This window comes from Polyodon spathula, chromosome 3 (assembly GCF_017654505.1).
Source record: "Polyodon spathula isolate WHYD16114869_AA chromosome 3, ASM1765450v1, whole genome shotgun sequence".
NCBI lineage: Eukaryota > Metazoa > Chordata > Actinopteri > Acipenseriformes > Polyodontidae > Polyodon > Polyodon spathula.
Window position 1 is genome coordinate 74018241 of NC_054536.1, and position 21174 is coordinate 74039414.

Below are 21174 nucleotides of genomic sequence, written 5' to 3' on the forward strand. Positions count from 1 at the left end.
CAAACACTGTCCTTTTCTTTCCTTGTGTTTGTTATAAGTCCCAAACTCATTCTTTTCTGGGTTAATTAATCTAATTACCCATTCCTTCAGTTGGTTAAAGCTTGGCATCTGCAACCTCCACTTTGTTAGAGAAGGTCCTTACTTTTAATACCCAAGGAATGGGGTCTCAAAGGTAACTATTGTCCAGGTTTTCATATGATGTTTTACAGTCACTGCAACACTTAATATGCAAGACGCTGAACTTTGCAGATGAATGTTAATCTAATGTTTTAAAACACCAAGAAGTAAATATGTCCTCGGACCTTGAATTTCGACTTGATTTACAAAACCTGTGCAGTACAATGTTCCAGAAACATTCTCAAACTTTATATATTCTTTCAAATTTACTGTACAGAAACATTACCAACATGTATTAAGTCTAGTAGACTTTTGGGGGGTGAAAGGCAAAATCCTATGTTTCTATTTCTGTTTACTACTACTCAGTCAGTCAGTCAGTCTCTCTCTCTCTCTCTCTCTCGCTCATATCATACTAATGTATTTGTGAAATGTGGAGAAGTATGTATTTACCCCGGGTAGCTATTCAACTTCCAACCAGGCCCTTAAAACTGGAAGTGTTCCTAATTCGACATCTGCTCTGGTTTGTTCAAAAATGCTAGCTACTGATTGCAATTGCTTTTAGAGCACTGTGTTCATTACTAAGCCCTTCCTCTAGAATGTTATTGTGTGCATCATCCCTATGGTCTGGGAACCATGCCCAATTGAACTGTGGCTACTGTACTGCCTTCCTCTTCCAGGACCCCCAAAGTACTGACACTTCAACTCCCACACAACACCCAGCTTTTATTTATTTATTTAACAACTTCTTCATCTCCCAGTGTGGAAACCAATACACATTTGTCTTTGTAAATATAGAGTATAAAATGGTCACTAAAGGGACTAAATATAGAAAAAAAGGTCTAATATGTTTTTACTCTACAGTAGTGCCAGTTGCTCAACATTTTTTTTTTATCTCGCAGGCAAACAGACAAATTCTAATTTAGTTTATTTATGGAATACAATGAAGTGGATAATTTCCTTTTCTCAACTTTGTAACCTCTGGTCAAACCTGAGACGTCCTGTCGGTAACCTGTCTGCGAAAAGCAGAGCTCTGTCTGTACTTGCACTAGGGTTTATTTCTTTCCCTTCATACAACCTTCTGAAACCGCCAGTTCTCTTTGCCAAGGATTCCACACTCAGCCCACTTCCAACACATAGGTTACGAACTCAGCTTACGCTGCAAGAGGCCAAATTCGAACTTAAATTTTATTCTGTAGCTGCCTGGAAGTTAATATTTTTCTTCCTTTTCTATCCACTAGTCTCCACTGCACTTCCCAGCTGTGGTTTAAACTCTCGAGCAGAAAATCAGCAGTGAAGACATGTAGTTAATTTGTCTGGTCACAGCTGAAGTTAAGAGAAACAGCAAATTGCTACAATTGTATAGCAACAATTTAACAGAAGCAAAAAAACAAAAACATTAGTTGTATATAATACCACTGACAATTTACTTCGAATTAAAAGGATTGCAGCACAGTTTTGCCAGTTTACTTGGGAGTAGCCTTGACTGTGCTGTAGGTTTGAAACATTGTACATTATGTCCTGCATTCCTCACAACACGAGCAATAGATACCCTCAACTCTGATTCAAGGCAGTATTTCACTTCAGAGTGTCTGCTGATGTCATAAACTAGGAGCCTGAATTTAAAGCCGTTTATACGGTTAAGAGAAACAACAAGAACAAATGTCTGCCTTCCGTTCTATCGGGTATCCTAGCATTTCTGTTAATTGGTAAATACCCGTCAGAAACGGTTTCAAAAAGCTAGCCGACAGGCAGAGACTAAAGCCAGCCTTCAATGTAATGGGCAGCTTGAAACCATGACTGTCAGCAACAACAGCGAATGATTGTGCCTCTAGACTACGACCTTTAAAGGCGCAGACGAAACGAACAAGTGAGTCCGCATTTCCTGTCTTACAAGGCATGGTTGTTAACAAGGCACTGATAGGCCAGCTCAATCCAGGCCCCCATCTGGATGGGAGGTTTTGCTTACTTCGTTTAAATCCACAATTCTGATTCAACGAACACACGAGGCACAAAGTGCAGTTTATTTTTGTATGCTTTTTACATGTTCTCTTTAGTCTAGATCTGTCAAGTCTAGTAAGTAAGCAAGAACAGACACCAGGGTGTACAGCAGTTGTGAATATCCAGACAAGGGTGTCTGGATCTTCATAACTACCATACACCCTGAAGTGTGTTATTGCTCTTCCAAAAACAGGCAAATATATAAACACACACTTACCTGTTTTGATTAAAAACTATACATTTTATTCAATATACTTTTCATTGCAGAAGTAGTCCCACAAGACATTTTATTTATTCATTCTATTTTTTGTCATTTAAATTATTACATTTTAAAGAAAACGCACAATCCAAAAATTCCGGCACAACATTTAAAATGGTTAAAACAGATACTTATTTACTCATTTACATTAAATTGCACACTTTAAATCAATTGTAAAGGTCTGAAAGTTAAAAGGCTTGTGCTTGTAAAGTCTGTAGGTACCACAGATAAGCTGTGGTTATAAGGTCTGTAGGTGGTTTGTATAACAGCCAGACAGTCCTGCTTCCTTAGACATACGCAATATTATCCCTCCAAGGAAATGTACAGGCTCCCTTGAAAACCAGGTATCTTCTTGTAACTTTTCTTGGGGAATTTTTTGTAGGTGCAAATATAAAACAGTAGCATCTGCTGGAGTCTTGGCAAGGTATTTTAAAAACTAAAAACAAGGCACATCTTGTCTCCTGGTCTAGCAAATATGAATCTGCGATGGCTTTGTTTTGCTCAGTAAATGTTTTGTGATTTTGTATCTCCTTATTAAAAGGCATTTTTATCATGCTTAATTTCAAACTAAATTTCTTAAGAAATATCCCTACGTCTCGCCAAACTACACTTTTTGCACCAGTCCAACAGCTGTATCAGGAGAGAGCATTCAAACTTTGTAAATGTTTTTAAAAATCATTGCCTGTTATGTGTGCATCACTCTGACTAATTTAATAGCACAGACAAACACATTATTCACTGTCTGAAATCACATTTATGTTTCTCCCAGTTTCTATACTATGTAATGCAGCATTTGTGCAAAGAAAGATTACTGCCCATCACACTGACTGGTCACTAAGGGCCAATTGCGCGTACTAAATTTAGTCTGGTTGATTTGTGTGAACTAGTGTATTAACAAGGTTTAGTCCACTTGGATTGGACTAAAGTTACTACACCTTCTAATCCCGACTGCAGTGTACCAGAAATTAATCGTTACAGTGAGAGCTGCTAAATCAGACTAAACAATATCCGGATTGCAGCGTTCCAAATCAAATTTGCGATGATCCTGTTCAAGTGGATTAATTTAGTACTGTGAAGGTTAAGATTAACTTAGTACGCTTGTTTGACCTAAGCATTTACTACATAACATTTTCTGCAGAGACAGCTGCATTTATTCTGTACATTTCTTATGTCTGTCACGTTCGGGCAGTCAGATCCGTGAAAATAAAACAGGCCCTACATTTAAAATAATCTTTTTAATCATGTACCTTTGATACCGTTTTCAGTTCAATGCAATTTCAGTTAATATGCTTTAACTATAAACTAATGGTCCACTATCATGCATATCAAAGTTGTATGTGCCTATGTCAGCAGCATAAATGCTGCACCTGCCAGTTTGCACAAAAAAATACATGATTTATTTACTTAAATGTTTGATGTATTAGAAATGTGTCTCTTTTTATACAGGGATCCTTTATATACAGTGCCTTGCAAAAGTATTCAGACCCCTGACCAATTCTCTCATATTACCGAATTACAAATAGTACATTGAAATTTTGTTCTGTTCGATATTTTATTTTAAAACACTGAAACTCAAAATCAATTATTGTAAGGTGACATTGGTTTTATGTTGGGAAATATTTTTAAGAAAATATTTAAAAAACTGAAATATCTTGCTTGCATAAGTATTCAACCCCCACACATTAATATTTGGTAGAGCCGCCTTTCGCTGCAATAACAGCTTTAAGTCTTTTGGCGTAAGTATGTACCAGCTTTGCACACAGTGTCGGAGTGATTTTGGCCCATTCTTATTGGCAGATTTGCTCCAGGTTGTTCAGGTTGGTTGGGCGACGCTTGTGGACCGCAATTTTCAAATAGTGCCACAGATTCTCAATGGGATTGAGATCAGGACTTTGACTGGACCACTATAGGACATTCACCTTTTAATTCTTGAGCCCCTCCAATGTTGCTTTGGCCTTGTGCTTGGGATCACTGTCCTGCTGAAAGGTGAATTTCCTCCCAAGCTTCAGTTTTTTAGCAGACTGAAGCAGATTCTCTTGCAGTATTTTCCTGTATTTTGCTCCATCCATTCTTCCTTCAATTGTAACAAGATGCCCAGTCCCTGCTGATGAGAAGCATCCCCACAGCATGATGCTGCCACCACCATACTTCAATGTAGGGATGGTGTGTCTTGAGGCATGGGCAGTGTTAGGTTTGCGCCACACATAGCGCTTTGAGTTTTGGCCAAAAAGCTCTATCTTGGTCTCATCTGACCACAAAACCTTTTCCCACATCGCAGCTGGGTCACTCTCATGCTTTCTGGCAAACTCCAGACGTGCTTTCAGATGGTACTTTTTGAGTAACGGCTTCTTTCTTGCCACCCTCCCATACAGGCCAGTGTTATGCAGAGCTCTTGATATGGTTGACTGGTGCACCATTACTCCACTCCCAGCCACTGAACTCTGTAGCTCCTTCAAAGTGATTGTTGGCCTCTCTGTGGCTTCTCTCACAAGTCTCCTTCTTGTTTGAGCACTGAGTTTTGAGGGATGGCCTTTTCTTGGCAGTGCCTGGGTGGTGTGATGCAGCTTCCACTTTTTGATTATTGATCCAACTGTGCTCACTGGGATATCCAAACACTTGGATATTATTTTGTACCCTTTCCCTAATCTATGCATTTGTATTACTTTATCTCTAACTTCTGTAGAATGCTCTTTGGTCTTCATTTTCCTTTAGATTCACAGCCTTACCAATGATCCTTCAACAGTGGGGTTTTTATCCAGAAAATGTGACAGCAACTTTAATGGTTCACAGGTGGAGGCCAATGTTAAGGTAACTGTGTCCTTGTTAGGGCAATTTCTTTCATCCGTGCAAACTGGGAGCTTTCACAGCACAGGGGTTGAATACTTATGCAAGCAAGATATTTCAGTTTTTTATTTTTCTTAAAAATATTTCCCAACATAAAACCATTGTCACCTTACAATAATTGATTCTGAGTTTCAGTGTTTAAAAATAAAATATCAAACGGAACAAAATTTCAATGTACCATTTGTAATTCGGTAATATGAGAGAATTGGTCAGGGGTCTGAATACTTTTGTAAGCCACTGTGTGTGTGTGTGTGTGTGTGTGTGTGTGTGTGTGTGTGTGTGTGTGTGTGTGTGTGTATATATATATATATATATATATATATATATATATACACACCCCCACCCCCCTGCTGAAACTGTTCTGATGCACTCTCTTTTAACTCGGAGCCTTAAAGTGATTGTCCTGCATTTGGCCGATATATAAAAAAAAAAACACTTGCTTTTCACCACCGGTCACACATATATATATATAAAAACTGACATGGAATTCCACATATTGGATTAGTATAAAAGGATGTATACAGCTAAGGCCATATATTCTGCATTACCTAGAATCTTAGGATTAGATATACCATATTTTTTTCAAATTTAAGACGCAGCCCAAATTTCCCACCCTCAATTTGAAGAAAAAATAAAGCATGCATTGAAAAAGATAAAACCGCAATTACGCATATGGCGGCAGTTTGCGGCTACCTGCTATCACACAGAATTACAGTTGTGCTGCTTCTTAATCCCAGTCATGATTACTCGCACCTTTTTATCTCCCAGTTTGTGAACTGTGGTGTTGCTTGACATGTTGAAAAATACTAGGGTCTGATCAGCATTTCTGATCTATCCAAGCTGACACAGTTTGTTAAAATGAGCCTAATAACAAAATGCTGAAATTGTAAAAAAGTCTCTTCAAATTCCTCTAATGATGCTTCTTTGAAAATGGCTGCCTGTATGTCATGGATGATTCAAGATCAGGCAGTAACGTTCTGGTTCGTCTTTTCTCAGCAGTCAGTCACGTTGCTGTTTGTGTACTCGGGTAGTCATGTCTTTTGTCTGTATTCGAACTTAAGAGGCAGTATATTTGAGAAGAACAAATGCTTTAAAAGGGTGTCTTAAATTTGAAGGAATACGGCAATTTTTTTTTTTTTTTTTAAATGCGAACATAATTTAGATCCTTTACTTAACAACATGTAATCAAAGAAACTACAAAATGAGATTGCAAGTGTCTACCGGAAGCAATAATAGCAGTACAGTGTTAGATTTTGAAATGTCACATTCTTCAATTTGTCAGTTAGTTAAGTATAAGGAAAACTACAAAGCAGTATGTAATTTAACATTATTTAGCAGGTTTCAATCGACTTAATGAAGCAATAAAAAATAAAGGTTTCATTCACCACTTAGTTAAAATAGGCTAAGCAGCCACAGGAATACGGGAGGAAAAAAAAAAAAAAAACATTTACTGTATAAAACTGCAGTTAAATTGTACTTTTTCAAATTAGCCTTGCTACAAATACACCCACCCCTCGTTATATCACCCCTCGCTATCCTGCGGATTCTGATATATCACGGTCCTGGAGTTAGCTCCCCATTTTTACAGTCTAACTGCACATGCCTTAGCTGCACTATACTTCCTGCATTGGTTGGGGGTCTTTTAAATCCTTGGTTCACCAAACCTGCCACTATTTCTCTGTATATGTGTATTTTGTGTGTTTTCCACTTAGTGCACTCACTGCATGAGAGCTCTGCTTTCTTGCTCTCCCTAGTTCACGCCGCAGTTATCAGAAATATATATATATATATATATATATATATATATATATATATATATATATATATATATATATATATATATATATATATTTTCTGTGTTTTTAAGCTAATCATGGGTGCAATCAAAATATTTACTTAAAACAACAATAAAAACAAACAACAAAAAGACGGTGTGTCAAAGAATGTTTAAAATTAAACCAATAACTTTGTGGTTTAACAATAAAATAACTGGGAAAAACACAATACAGCATAATTTTTGTATACAATTATTTTTGATAGCATTTTTTTTTTTTAAAGAATAATTCTCACTGATACTCAAATATTACACTTGTGTTTCTATGACATCCACTGCTGTCCTGTTTAACAAAGAAAAAAGTCATCGTCAAAAGTTTACATAACCCAAAGTATGGATATTTGGGGTATGTACACTTTTGAAGAAAACTTAATAAAATGTAGATATTTAAATATACTGTCTATTACAAATAGTGCAATTAAATTATCCTCAAGTGCCGCAGATTGAAGGTTTGATTGCTTTTTAAGACTCTAGTAAGCTGCTTTAAGTGTTCAAGTGGCCATGCATGCAGTGCTAATCAGCTATTATGTAAGTGGTTAATTTTATAAAAATGTTTTCTTTTAGTTTGTTATATTTTTATTGGATGGTGTGGAAATCTATGCACAGAAAGATGCTTTAAGCCAGTCTGATAAAATAACTAAGAACATTATCTGCTCTTCCAAACAACCAATCACTGCACTCCCTTTGACTCACAGGCTTACATGCAAGACCTTGATTGGAATCCGCAAGACTTATTGTACTGCAAAGAAAATGGTATTGCATTAAAAGATGTACTGGATTATTTAATTAATTTTATTATCCTTGAGCTTTAAAAATAATTACAGTAACAAAAATAGATATTAACTATAAGCTCCAAGCCTACTACACAGTACAAACAAATCAGAGTAAAAGACAAACCCACATGGCATGGTAACACAAAAACATACATATGAACAACAAAAGGGTGGAGGTGTGGTCTCTCATACAATTAAACTGTGTAGGTCAGCTGGTATATTAGGATTGTAAGAATTATTGGAATCACACTCAAAACCCTCACCGAATAATGACCATATTAGCTCAACACAAATCTTGCATACAGAGAAGAATCATCTCTTTGCTGGCTTACAAATGTATGCAATTCTAATAAAACCTGCAACAGCCAGCGTTCATGTCTATCAGTTGTGGAGCTTTTAGGATGAGCAGTATATTGGTAGGAGCTACAAATATAATTACACATGGCCTGATGGTATTACTGGCACTATTCTGACATAAACTAATATAGATTTAAAAAAAAAACATGCATATTAAGCATGGTATTTCCTGTCACTTTGCAGTTTAAGATACAAATACGGTCATCTGACAAGAGGAGACATAAAGTACAGAACATCCCAGACATGCGAGTAGAAAACTCCAAGCGAGGGAAGTATTCAGATCATCATCTCTGAATCTGGTTCAGCTAGAAAAACGTGTTTTACAGTGATATGCAGCAGGCAAGTAAAAAAAAAAAAAATATTATATATGTTGCTATAGCACAGCCCCCATCGCTCTTTAGACTTCCAGGAATAGGAAAGGACAGAGACACCTTAACAGCAGCAGTGCAGTGTTAATGGACACAGTTCCATGGTATCTGTTTATACCAAAACAAAGAATCCTCTAGTCTGCTATGTACGTTGTCCCATGACGTTTCATGCGATGCACTACATCTATAGAAGCGGAAGGAGAGTGGAATGCAACTATTCAGAACAACAAGAAAGGAAAAGGATTGTATTTCAGTGCTGTGGCTACACTGACCAGTACGTACATCGACGTCTCAAGAATATTCCTGGACTTGCAACTTGTGCATATAACCACCACCACAAAACTCTGGTCACAAAAGAGAAATGGCAGTTTAAGCCTTCTGTAGCATGTAACAGACATGCTACAGAAGCCCAAATCACAGGAACTTTCAACATGACAATTAAGGCCAGAAGTTGTACAATATTGTATTACAAAAGTAGGCTTGCTACCATTTCATTTTTTTTTTTTTTTGTTTTGCCAAATTGACGATTAATAGATGTTTATTTTAGAAAGAATTTACAGTTTATTTTTCAATCTTTATTTTTAAATTCATGTAGACAATAGGTGCAATCGACCTTTATGCTTAAAAAAAAAAAAAAAAAAAAACACAACAGACTTTTTATGCCATTGAGAAATGTCTCATTTAACAAAGCCCCTTTATCATATTCAACATGCAGGAAAACCATGGTTGCAAACATTCTAACTGAATAATGTTTGGTCAGAGCAGAGCTATACCTTTGTAAAGATAAAGATCCTACACAAATTCAAAAATTGTCTCAAATGCAGAAAACGCAGAATTACACACTTATAGTATAAACTTACAGTATTTTTTTTTGTAAAAACAACATGCACAGAACAAAACATTAGTTGAGCAGAACTAACTTGTACTTATTCTTCAGGACATCTGTAGTCACTGGAATGTAATGCAGACAGGCCCGTTTTGTCCTCTGTGGAGACGTCAGTCATGGGATTGCACACAATATAAATTAAGTGTTTTCCTCTTGCGCCCCATTTTTAACTCAAACTAGTAACTGTCACCGTATACCTAATAAAACCTTACCTACACCTTAAACTACTAATTTCAAAAGTAGGCACTTTGACAGACCCTTGAGCTGGCAAATGAACGTGGACAGATGGTACGGGTCTTGATGACTGACAGTCATTTAAACGAATGAGAGCATTCTGGCGCTGCTTCAGTCAGAGATCTGTCAGAACTGGGTGAAATGACAGTGACAGTGAAACTATACTAACAGATCACAGAGAAGAATGACAGCAACCCCCTAGCCATTCAGAGTGGAACGGAGACGGGACAGACAGGAAGTATAAAAACTAAACAAACTATAGATGATTTCTAAATTGTTATTTTTGGTACAAAAATAAAAAATAGCGAGTGGTTTTACAGATGTTTATCCTATACAAATTTATTTCAGTCGAATTCTCATTTTTTGGGAATTTGACGTTTAAAAAGCAAATGCCCAGGTTTTTGCTATAAAAAGAAAAAAAAAACAGTAAAAATACAGACGTTTACAATTGGGGCCTCTTTCAAAAAAACTTTGATACAGCTTGGCCCTTGGATTTGTTCTGTACAGCTGAACTAAGTCTCCTACATACTGTACCTAACCTTGCATTTCCTATTTGTCAGCAAGTTCAAAAGTTAAGCTCAAGAGCAGATCCAGTCTTGTGGTTATTAATACTGTTATCAGTGCAAATAGGGTGCTGTGCATGACTATTTAGGCCTATTTCATCCTGAAGGTCTATGGATCTGCTCTAATATTGGACTATCTTAGCTAATCTTAGGTAGTCTAATGTAACTATTTATTATTTAAGGCCATCATGGTAAAAGCATAAAAAAGTAAAAAAAATAAATTCCTCCATGCTTTCAATGGTAGTGACTGGGCAAATACTAAGCTAATGGAGGAAGGAAAGCAGAAGTGAATACGACGCTGATTTTTGTTTTTAACTTCAGAGTGGAAGATTAAACAAATTTGCAGTTACCTTCTTTATTTACAATGAGCACAAGACCCTATGTGAAGTAATGCATCCATACAGTAGACATTCTGTAACTGTGCCTCATGATTGAGTAAAAGAGGTGCTTAAAATAACTAAGGAGAACCGGAAGACTTTTTATTCATTAAAAACTGCCTATGGCCTAGATTCAAGCTGCTGTAACCACATACATATGCCCTATTTCCCTGTTTTATCTACACCCCCCACCCTTTCTTATGGCAGACTGGCTTACCTTACAATAGAAGATCAGCTTTTAAAAATGGACTTCACTTTGCCAGATGACGTAAGGGCTCACTTGACAAGATATGTTAAAAGTTGGATGAATTATCCTGTTTTAAATACCATTATACACAGCTGTAAAAATTACTATAGTCACACAATTATTGTTTTGAGATTCTGTTTTTATTTGGGAGCTCCCCCAAATCCCTTGTTTAGAAAGATACTGAGTATTTATGCTTGTGACAGGGTAACCATCTGCAGCGTGGGTGCATGCATTCGCTGCTGAGCGACAGGCAGGAGATTGAGACAGAGGCTGAAGTTGATATGCCCCGCAGGCGAACAGGATTTATTTACATATCAACACACTGAACAGGTCACGTGTCACTACCAGCACATATAACACAGTGTACGAAAACTTTGGTAGGATCTACCATATCTGAACTAAGAGGTTGATCATGGCGGACAAATGGGTAGGGTGGATATGTGACGGGCGGACACATGATGGAATACTGTAGTTTTGTTTAAAAAGTACATTCTTTTTCTTAATCCCATTTCTTATGTACTGGCATACAGTAGCGGTCAACTAAGCATGCCTCCAGTTGAAGAAATCCATACACATCAGTTGATGTGATTTTTAAGTCTCTCCTTTTAGAATGGGTGACATTATATTTCTATTGACAATTCAAGCCTAAGTAGACTTCTTTTTTTTTTTTTTTTTTTTTTTTTTTTTTTTTAAACTGTCAGCCTTTATGATACTGCTGGGGTAACTAAAATATAGCAAGCAGGATGGGTCCAAGCTCATCTCCAACACTATATCTAATAATCAAGTAGGCACTCTCAGCTAGCAGCTAAATTATTTTATTTCCAGTAATTTACATATTTTAAGATAATAATAATAATAATAATAATAATAATATAATAATAATAATAATAATAATAATAATAATAATAACTGTGCTAATTTATAAAAAGGACTAACACCAGATCATGGCCCATATTCACAAAGCAATTACAATTGTACCAACTTAACAGCAGTTTCTTCTTAAAAAGATGATGTTAAAAACTTCAAATAAATAACTGATGAGTCCACATGCACCTTGTTTTTTTTTTTTCTTCTTGACAGCACTGTACACAAGTTTGCTTTTTATTTTCACCACAAAATGGTGCAAGTTTTATTTTCACCACAAATGGCTTTGTGAATATGGTGGAAAAAATACAAGCAATGTAATTGCATTAATAACAGGCAGTTTACACATCCCTGTCAAACTCCTACTGAGAGACCAGCATGTAACACATCACAGTGGCTATATCAGTATTACTAAACCTACAGAAACGCTGAGCTCGGTGCACATAGTGAAAACAAACTTTGACAGCACGTCAATCACAGATTCTTATGGTATCAATACTTGAAGGCTACGGTTGATCCGTTTCAGATTAACTCAATTAGACTGAAAGATGTACAGGAGGCATTAGAAAAAAAAACATTTATCGAGTTTTACTTGTTTTTTTCTATTATTTCTTCGTTTCAGGACAGTTTCTATCCTTTGTAGGTTGCACAAGAGCCAAGAGAGAAACCTCAACTTTGTTTTTTTTTTTTTTTTTTTTTTTTTTTATTGTTGATCAATATTTCTATTTTGATTAAAACATAAAAATGTAATTTTAAAACCAAGAAAAAAGAAAGGTCATTCTCACAGCGCCACATCTAAAGCTGCGTTCTAAAGTCTGAAGTCCACCACAGCCAATGCAGACTCAAAGCATGCAATTTTACACTGAGTAAACGTCCAGTTTAACAAGCTTTTATGTCTAAATCAGCTTAAACTATGTGCCCAATCCTAGCAATGTTCAAAACGTAAGTCTTTCACCACAAGATCCCAAAATCATAAATAAGGCCCCGTGCAAATCGCAATTTTATGGGCTGCACAGAAATCGTGAAATTTGCCCAACACCACGATTTTTACAATATTCTTAAGAAATAATAATAAAAAAAAAACATAATAAACAATATTTCATACAAAAAAAAAAAAACTGCATGTACTATTCACAATGAACATGCTGTGCAGCGATTGTGAGATTGGCGGGAAATACTACACACTGTAAACAAGAAAATGTATGTATCTAAAAAAAGGCTAAAAATGTGTCTGCAGCAAATCACCTAAAGCAGTATCCAGCAGGAGGTAAACTCTTCTGTACGTACAAACTTTACTCCCACAGTGAGATAGTCATACAATTCTAAATCTGGTTAATAGTTTTTGATCTTGCATTATCTAGAAATCTAACAAAAAAAGAACGCAGGAAATATGAAAAACAATTCATCCCTGATATGGATTAACGTACATACAGTAACTACACTGCAATCAGTCCATAACTTATGGCATAAGGCCCAATATTTGTACACCACCCACTAAATATATCGAGGGTGTCGGGGTCCAATATAAATCCACTACATCGAGAGACCCATTGAAAAACAAACAGGCAAACAAACACTGTACAACCAGTCCCTCGTTTTATCGGGGGCGCTAGGGTCCAAAATAAACCCTCTCCGGAACCCGCTTTCTCATTTTTCGTATAAAAAACAGTACACCATTTTAATTCGTGCTGCAGGGGGTAATTGCTTCTCATCAGCTTATAGTCTCCAATGACTTTTCCTCTCCTTTCTCAAAGGCACAAATACGCTGTATTGAAAGAATCCATTCCCAGCATAAGGAGGCTGGTTGCTAAGGAGCTGACGTCACTGCCCTGTGACTTTTGCGAGTGCATTTCTGCCACAAGTGAACACCTTATTATTGTTGGCTAAAATAAAAACCGCTTCAGCAAGTAAATATTTAATTTGCTTTGTGTTATTGTGCAATACGTCTGTATGTGATAACAGTATGACATTCATGCTTTGTTTTAAATTGTTTTGTATATGTGTTTGTGGTGTGCAGTACGAAATAAAACAAACAGTAATTCTAAGTAAAACTTCCTATTTATATGTGCAGTTGAGTTAGACAGTAAAAATGTCCGAACCGCAGTATAGTGAGGGCCGATATAACGAGGGGTGGGTGCATAAAATGAGTCTGTTCCAAAATATTGGCATCGTACTCTTATGAGAATTCAAGAAATCGTATTACATACAGACATTTTGTGAACATTAGTCACTGTAAACATGACCTGGTGGAGTGGTTAAAGAAACTGGCTTATAATCAGGAGGTCACCGGTTCAAATCCCACCTCACCCACCTACTCACTGTGTGACCCAGCGCAAGTCAGTTCTCCTTGTGCTCCGTCTTTCCGGTGTGATTTTGTTCTAAGTGACTGTAGCTGATGCATAGTTCACACACTCCTATCATGTAAAGAGCTTTGTGATGGAGGTCCACTATGAAAGGTAGTACATAAATTATTATTATCATTATTATTATTAAAGTCTCAATGCCTTAATAAAAGCAAAAGGAGGCCACGCGAAATACTAAAGCACGGGTGCCAATGCTTTAGTTATGAAAGCTTCAAATTAAATTAGTTTGTTTTGTTGTAAAGAACGTTTGTTAAATTACTAGAAATTGTGAGGGGTTTTGTTTGTTTTATTTTATTTTAATTAAAACGTGGTTTAAGTTCACTAAATGCTTGTCCTTAATCTGTTATATTCTGGACTGCTGTTACAATTTAAGAATGATTGTCGTGATTACAGGGAGAATGGTGTTTCTTAATAATTTTGCATCAGTCTGGGTCACACACTGATTTGCAGTAAATATAAAAATGGCAGGTTGTTCCAGGACCTCGCGTTTCCTAAACGGAAACCCAGTGCATTTATCATCAATACAGGTATTTTCATGTCCAAATTATTCGTGGCAATCCAGAGGTGGCTGCTTATTGTTTACACTGTACAATGTATTGCCACAATAAAGTACGAGTCACTTGTACACAGTCAGATTTGGGCCCAGTGACAGATGTCTACATAAACATTAAAAACATGTAAAGTCAGAAGACTGTGCAGCGAAAAAATGTGCTCGTAAATGCTGACATTGTTACCAGTCAACAGGTACAGTAAACGTTGGCTAGTACAACTTTTGTCAATAAAACGTGCACTATAGCCAAACAACTGTTTGTTTGTTTATTTATTTATTTTTAATTTAACTTGGTTAGTTTTCAATTGTGCTAATTTTCCATTACCAGCTTGCAGAGTTGAATTAAAAACGGTCCAGTTTATCCTGGACTACGCTGTTACACCCGATGATACTGTTATTTTACTGCAGTGATAAACAAACAAATATATCAACTAATTATTTTAAATAAGCCAGCTAGAAGAAAGGTCCCAAAGTTGATCACCCTGCTTCAGAAAACATTAGCCCCTTTCTATTTAAAAAAAAAAAAAAACACAAACAACTTTACACGTGTTGTTTTATTCCCACGGACCACACGTGTTTTATAAACAAATGTGATTATGTCTCAATAAATCAAAGACGCGTATAACAAAGAAATGTAATTGGCGCTAATATTAAAAGGCAAATTGAATCAAGCCCAAAAGGGAAATGAGAATCGCCACGCACGTCACCGCGCAGCAACTGCAGCACTGAGTGGACAGTAAATCTGTCTATCACCAGACGAGCTCCTCCTGTCACTTCAGGTTTCGTTTAAAAAACAGGTTTACGTCACAAATAAATGCAGACAACTTTGTGGTTTAAAGTGTCAAAAGTTTAAGACAACAAGATAACTTTATATCGCGGTGTATTTACAATTGCGTTACTGTTTACCAATTCCAAAGTGTGGATGCTTTTTTTGCAACCTGTCCGCATTTTTAATAAAACCATAAAAAAAAGTATTTAAAAAAAAAAAAAGTGGTTTCACGTAGTTACGTACTCTGAATTAAAAAGCATCAGTGTATTTTCAGTGGTTCTTGCCTTAATTTAAATCATTCACATACATTTGAAAACTCAGCTTTGCGTATAATGCTTGAAGAAAAGAAAAAAATGCTGCAGTCCCAGCATTTACTACCACCATCACGCTCAAATCGTAACCGAATTAAACTGACTTTTTTTCACAGCACTGATTTTATTAAGAGTAGCAACAGCTAATCTTAGAAAAACAAAACTATCGAAACCACTAGCCTAGAAATACTTATGATTTCAGCATTCGTCTTTACTGTGGCAGTCTAGAACAGTACTGTACTGAACAGCCAAAAGACAAGTGACACAGAAAAAAAACCGTGAGAAGCCGCGGCCACACACCAGATTGGATCCCAGGAAGATTTCAGTACAACACATGCACGGCGGAAATTAAAAGAAAACTCCGCAGCGTTGATCAGATACACAATATGACTTTATTTTGCAAACTTACCGTAGTTGAAACCCTCTATGTTATGTCCGGCGCTGACCTTCGGATTTGGAAAACGGCTGTCTAGCTCGGTCTGCCGCCGCCATGTTTCTATGCCCGATGACTGGCTGCTTGTTTATCTCACAAGAGATCCTCCCCCACACACTACGGGCACTATCTTCTCATTACTACAGCAAGCTTGCAGAGAACAAACAGGAAAGTGTTGATACACAAGCATCAGCAGTGAAAGGGGAGCTGGAAAACATGGAAACGATCGTGTGCCGTGAGCGTATTTCTAAACAGAAGATTCTTTCGCAAACGCTTTGAAAAGCAGATTTGTGTTTATCACATGTCATTCTTAATGTGATTAAAGTGATTCAAAGCCTGTTTCGAGAGGCATAGTAGTAGATGTTCAGGTTTATGCCTCTGAGTTACAGTTAAGTATTTAATTAAATGAAACCAGGAGAGCCACATTCAGTGGTGGCCGTACATATTGACACCGTGTGTTTAAAATATTCTTGTTGCTAAATGTCTAGAGTAGTTGTTGAAATGCATAATTAACTTGATAATGCACCCCTTTTAACATCAATTTTAATGTGCTACCGCGGTGTACTTGGAATAAGTTACCTTTTAAGAAACTTTTTTTTTAGATCAACAGTAAGAGATGGCTGTTTTTTAAAGGCTTTGTCATATCTCTATGGGTTAAAACAACCCATAAGTCCCCATATTATATACTATACATTCATAATTTCCCAGCAGAAAACCCAAGAGCATAAAAATAGATGGCTCATTGTGGAAGTATGTGCCATAAAAAGGGGTAGTAGTTGCTACAGAAAAAAAAAAAAAAAACATTCATCCAGTTGTTTTCTATGGCTTTATATCCTGTGCCTTTCATCACACCAAGCTCATACTTAATCACTAACACATTATTCCACATGCATGCAAGATCTGAGAAATCGTGTGATTTACCCAAAATACCTTGTGTGTGTGAGATACATTTTATTTTATCATTAACTGCATTCATCAACTTGTTGGGAGATATATATATATATATATATATATATATATATATATATATATATATATATATATATAATTGTAAAAGGTTGCTGTGCTGTGTGACTTGTAGTCTGAAACGTCCTGATATAATTGATATTTCTTTATGAATGATTCCACTTTTTTGTTAATGTCTGAGCCCACAGTTCACCAATACCCAGACAGTTAGTTGTTGAATTTGAAAAGATTGCTGCCGTTTTGTTATAAAGGTCATCACATATAACTTTTATTGTTTACAAACTGTGAGAAATGGAATAAAACACCACAATTACTTACCGAAGAGATACACAAAGATCTGAAAAGTAGTTTTGGCTGCTGTAAATAGAAACGATTGGTCATCTTAGTTTCATGAAACCATTAATGTTTTTGTTTTCTTTATCCGTCACTTATTGTGTCCCATCTTACCTGTGAAATAGGCTCAAGTGAAGATACTTTAATTGGCGTATGTAAGTCACCTTAATTACTCTGGCCTCTACATGACCAGCAGGATATATAGAGGGTGATATATTTATTTTAGTTAAGTTTTAAACAATGAGTTACTGTGGTGCCTTCTAGTCAAACAGTAGTCTTGATTCTGTATTTCAAACTGTCAGAATATGTGTAATATGAAAGGAAATAGTCCAAAACATTAGCAAAGTGTGCTTTAGTTCCATGGACAGTGTTTTTGTATTGCTGTTTTGTTGGTTCTAGCGAGTAAAAGGAGTTGCACAATAGGTTACTTATCTTTAAGCCTCATTTGTTCTAGATTTGAGTAGTGGTTTTACTTTAGCCTGGATGAAATGGGATTCAGTAAGGTTGTTTCATCTATAAAACTATATGTATACAGGGTTTTAAGAGAAACTTAAGGTAAGTACATTTAAGTCTGCACTTTTTGTGCATTGTATTAAAAAAAAATCATTTATTTTTAGTTCATCTACATTTATCTAAGCTAATGAAATGTTCCTTTTATAAAAGATCCACCCACAGACCACTTACTAATTACAGTCAGTTGGATAGCAATGCATGAAAAGAGTTAGCAGCAAAAAAAGGGAAAAGAAAAGCATCTTTGAATGTTTAATGGTTAACGTAAATGTTGTTGTGTAAGATTAATGTACATATTTTATTACACTGGAAATCCTCCCCAAAGACGTTCCATTCATTATACAGTATAGAATAATGTAGCGCAGCAATTCTTAAACAGTACTGTTAAACAGTCCAGGTTTTTGTTTCAACCTGTTCTTGTTTTTTAATTATATTATAGTGTAATGTACTGAGAGAAGCATCCCTGATGCAGACCAAATTATTTACAGTCTCAGAGTGCAGACTTTTATGTTCACTGGGAAATTAAACAAATATTTATTTTGTAGTTGAAACATAAACCTGGAATGCTAGGGGTATTGGGGATTGATGTTGAGATAGCCTGTAATCTGAAACAAAGGTGATTGTATACTGTGCAAAAGTACCCTGAAGACAAAGCTAACCGTAAACATCAAACAGTTGAGTTGTGAAGAAAATCAATGCTGAAGCAGACAGAAGCAGGGACTGGGCAGATAAAAAAAGGTTAATGTTTAGAGTGACTTTGAAGTTTGTCTTTCGCTCTGAGTCGTAATGGTTTGCAGATATTGCTATAAACACATTAATTTATTATTATTATTGTGTTCCTTTCAAGAAAAAAAAAATGGTCTACATTAAAAATTTGGTTAAAAAAATATTCTTACTTAGTTTAACCAATCACCAATCAGTCAACACCAAATTCCTTCACAATTTGATCAGCAGTTCACAAGACATAGTTAAATGTATGTATGAACATGCCATTATTTACATTCACTGCATGTTAAATAATAACTGTAAAAAAATATACATACAAAGTGTTATGATATTCAGGAGACCTGTTTATCTTGATATCTTTAAATGTGTATTTTGCATTCCTGACAAGTAAATTCTTACAATAAAAATGTCTATTTTCCAAACATGTTCTGGGAGAGATTTAACTATCCTGTACCTGTTAAATCTGGTGTAAAATGAATAATGATGAAAAAGCATGCAGTCGTTTAGTTGATGTTAGTCTATACTTTTAACAAACTGGTCTTGGTTTTGGACAATACTGAAAAATAAAAGAAAAACTAAAATAGGCTTTATCTAAACCACATTTTTATGTATACACGCAACAAGGCATAATCTTAACCTTGACTGGCAGGAAGACAAAACAGCCGTTTTCAACAAGTCTTAATTAACTACAGATTTTTTTTTTTTATTATTATTATTTTTTCCCAAACAATTGATTCTAAACATGTAGTAACAGACTACCTACTGGTACTGTATTCCAAAATGCTTTCACTTTACTTTTACCTCCAAACACTACGTGACAAGCTGGAACTGAAGTCCATAAGGGCAAAGTACTGTAGGGAAATAGCAGACAGGAAAAGGGAAACTCAAATAGTAACACACAATAAAGGTATGAAATCATGAGTGGCAATGACACAAAATTGTTAATTTCAAAAGCAGAAAAACAATACAGAGTGTAGCAATTCAAAAAAATATTTATTAACAGAATTAGACAGTACTGCATATCACAGACATCAACATTTGTTTTCACCTCAACTGGTGTTAATAAGCAGTGGTTTAGATCATGACTCACTCTCGGTGGGATGCGTACTTCATGTCAGCTCAAGACAGTGCAGTTCTTCCACTTCATATCATTATCAGACACTCCTTTCACACTTGACTACAGTATTAAGGGTACTGGAGGTATTGCCTATGAACTGTGGTATTGTAAGGATAGTCGCCTTAATTATAAAACATCTGTGTTGCACGTGATGATATATTGACCAATACCTCAAAGGTGACGGGAAACAAAGTATGCAAACATTTTTTCCCTGTTTTTTTTTTTTTTTTTTTTTTTTTTTTTTTAGGACAGTATGTCATTGCTGGTAGTGTCAAATTGTAGTTATAATGCTAGTTGAGTTGGTTTACTATTAACATAAAGTATATTGGGCAGTCAGCTGAATTAGGATATATTCATTTACTGTTAAATGTACACTATTTACTGTGTCTTTACTTTTTTTTATATAAATTTTAGACTGAAAAGTGTCATTATCACAATATTGTTTAGTAACCATTATATATATATATATATATATATATATATATATATATATATATATATATATATATATATATATATTTTTTAATATATATTATAAAATCAGAAAGAATAAGGTAAGGGACACAAAAATGTAATAGAAGTTCTTCAGCTATGATGGAAAATGCAGCGCATAAACAAGTTGCCTTTCAAAAGAAACGAAAAGTTTCCCGAGGATGATGACTTGGTGGCTTCAAAATACAATGTTTGATTCCAAGAGGTTCACAAGTTTTTTCATGTACCTTTTTTTTTTTTTTTTTTTTTTTAGATTTTCGTGAAAAACTTTTTGGTACACAGCAATTTTCCTTTTTAAAATGTATTTATATTTATAGGCTTTTTTCATATATATATATATATATATATATATATATATATATATATATATATATATATATTATATAAAATAAAATGATGAAAAAGCCTACAAGTACCTCTACTGTTTGTTTTCAAATACACTTTCCCTTGACAAAGGTATTTAAACATACCAAAATTTCAAGACGTTGGCTCTTTTGAGCAAAAATATGTTTTGTAACAGTAGACACCCAATATTTCAGAGGCTGGATCCCAACAATTATCTCCTCAACCGGAATCCTAAGATCTTATGAAACATTGGCGGTCCAATTTATGACTACAACATACTCTAAACAGAAAATATCCCACAAATCTGTTTCACGTGTTTGGTTTCCCATATGTGCAGATATACATCCCTAGCCTGGTGTAGACTGTTGGTTTTACATGGTTAACAATCTGATTTTTAAATGTACGCTACATATCGGATGTCACATATATCAAACTGGAGTTCCATTTATTTACATGCAACAATTTGTATCCATTACTAAGATTTAAAATGACCACAATTAAGAGTTAATATTTCTAAACCGTTATTTCCCTTGGTTAA

The 21174-nt window shown here is 35.5% G+C and overlaps 1 protein-coding gene across 1 annotated transcript in view; it reads right to left on the reverse strand.

Moving 5' to 3' along the window:
* ncoa2 (nuclear receptor coactivator 2) overlaps nt 1-16274 on the reverse strand; it is a 91784-nt gene extending 75510 nt beyond the window's left edge. The window contains exon 1 of the mRNA XM_041242249.1: nt 16124-16274. The gene's annotated coding sequence lies outside the window, so the exon portion shown is untranslated. The remainder of the gene's footprint in view (nt 1-16123) is intronic.
* Between the last annotated feature and the right edge of the window lie 4900 nt (nt 16275-21174).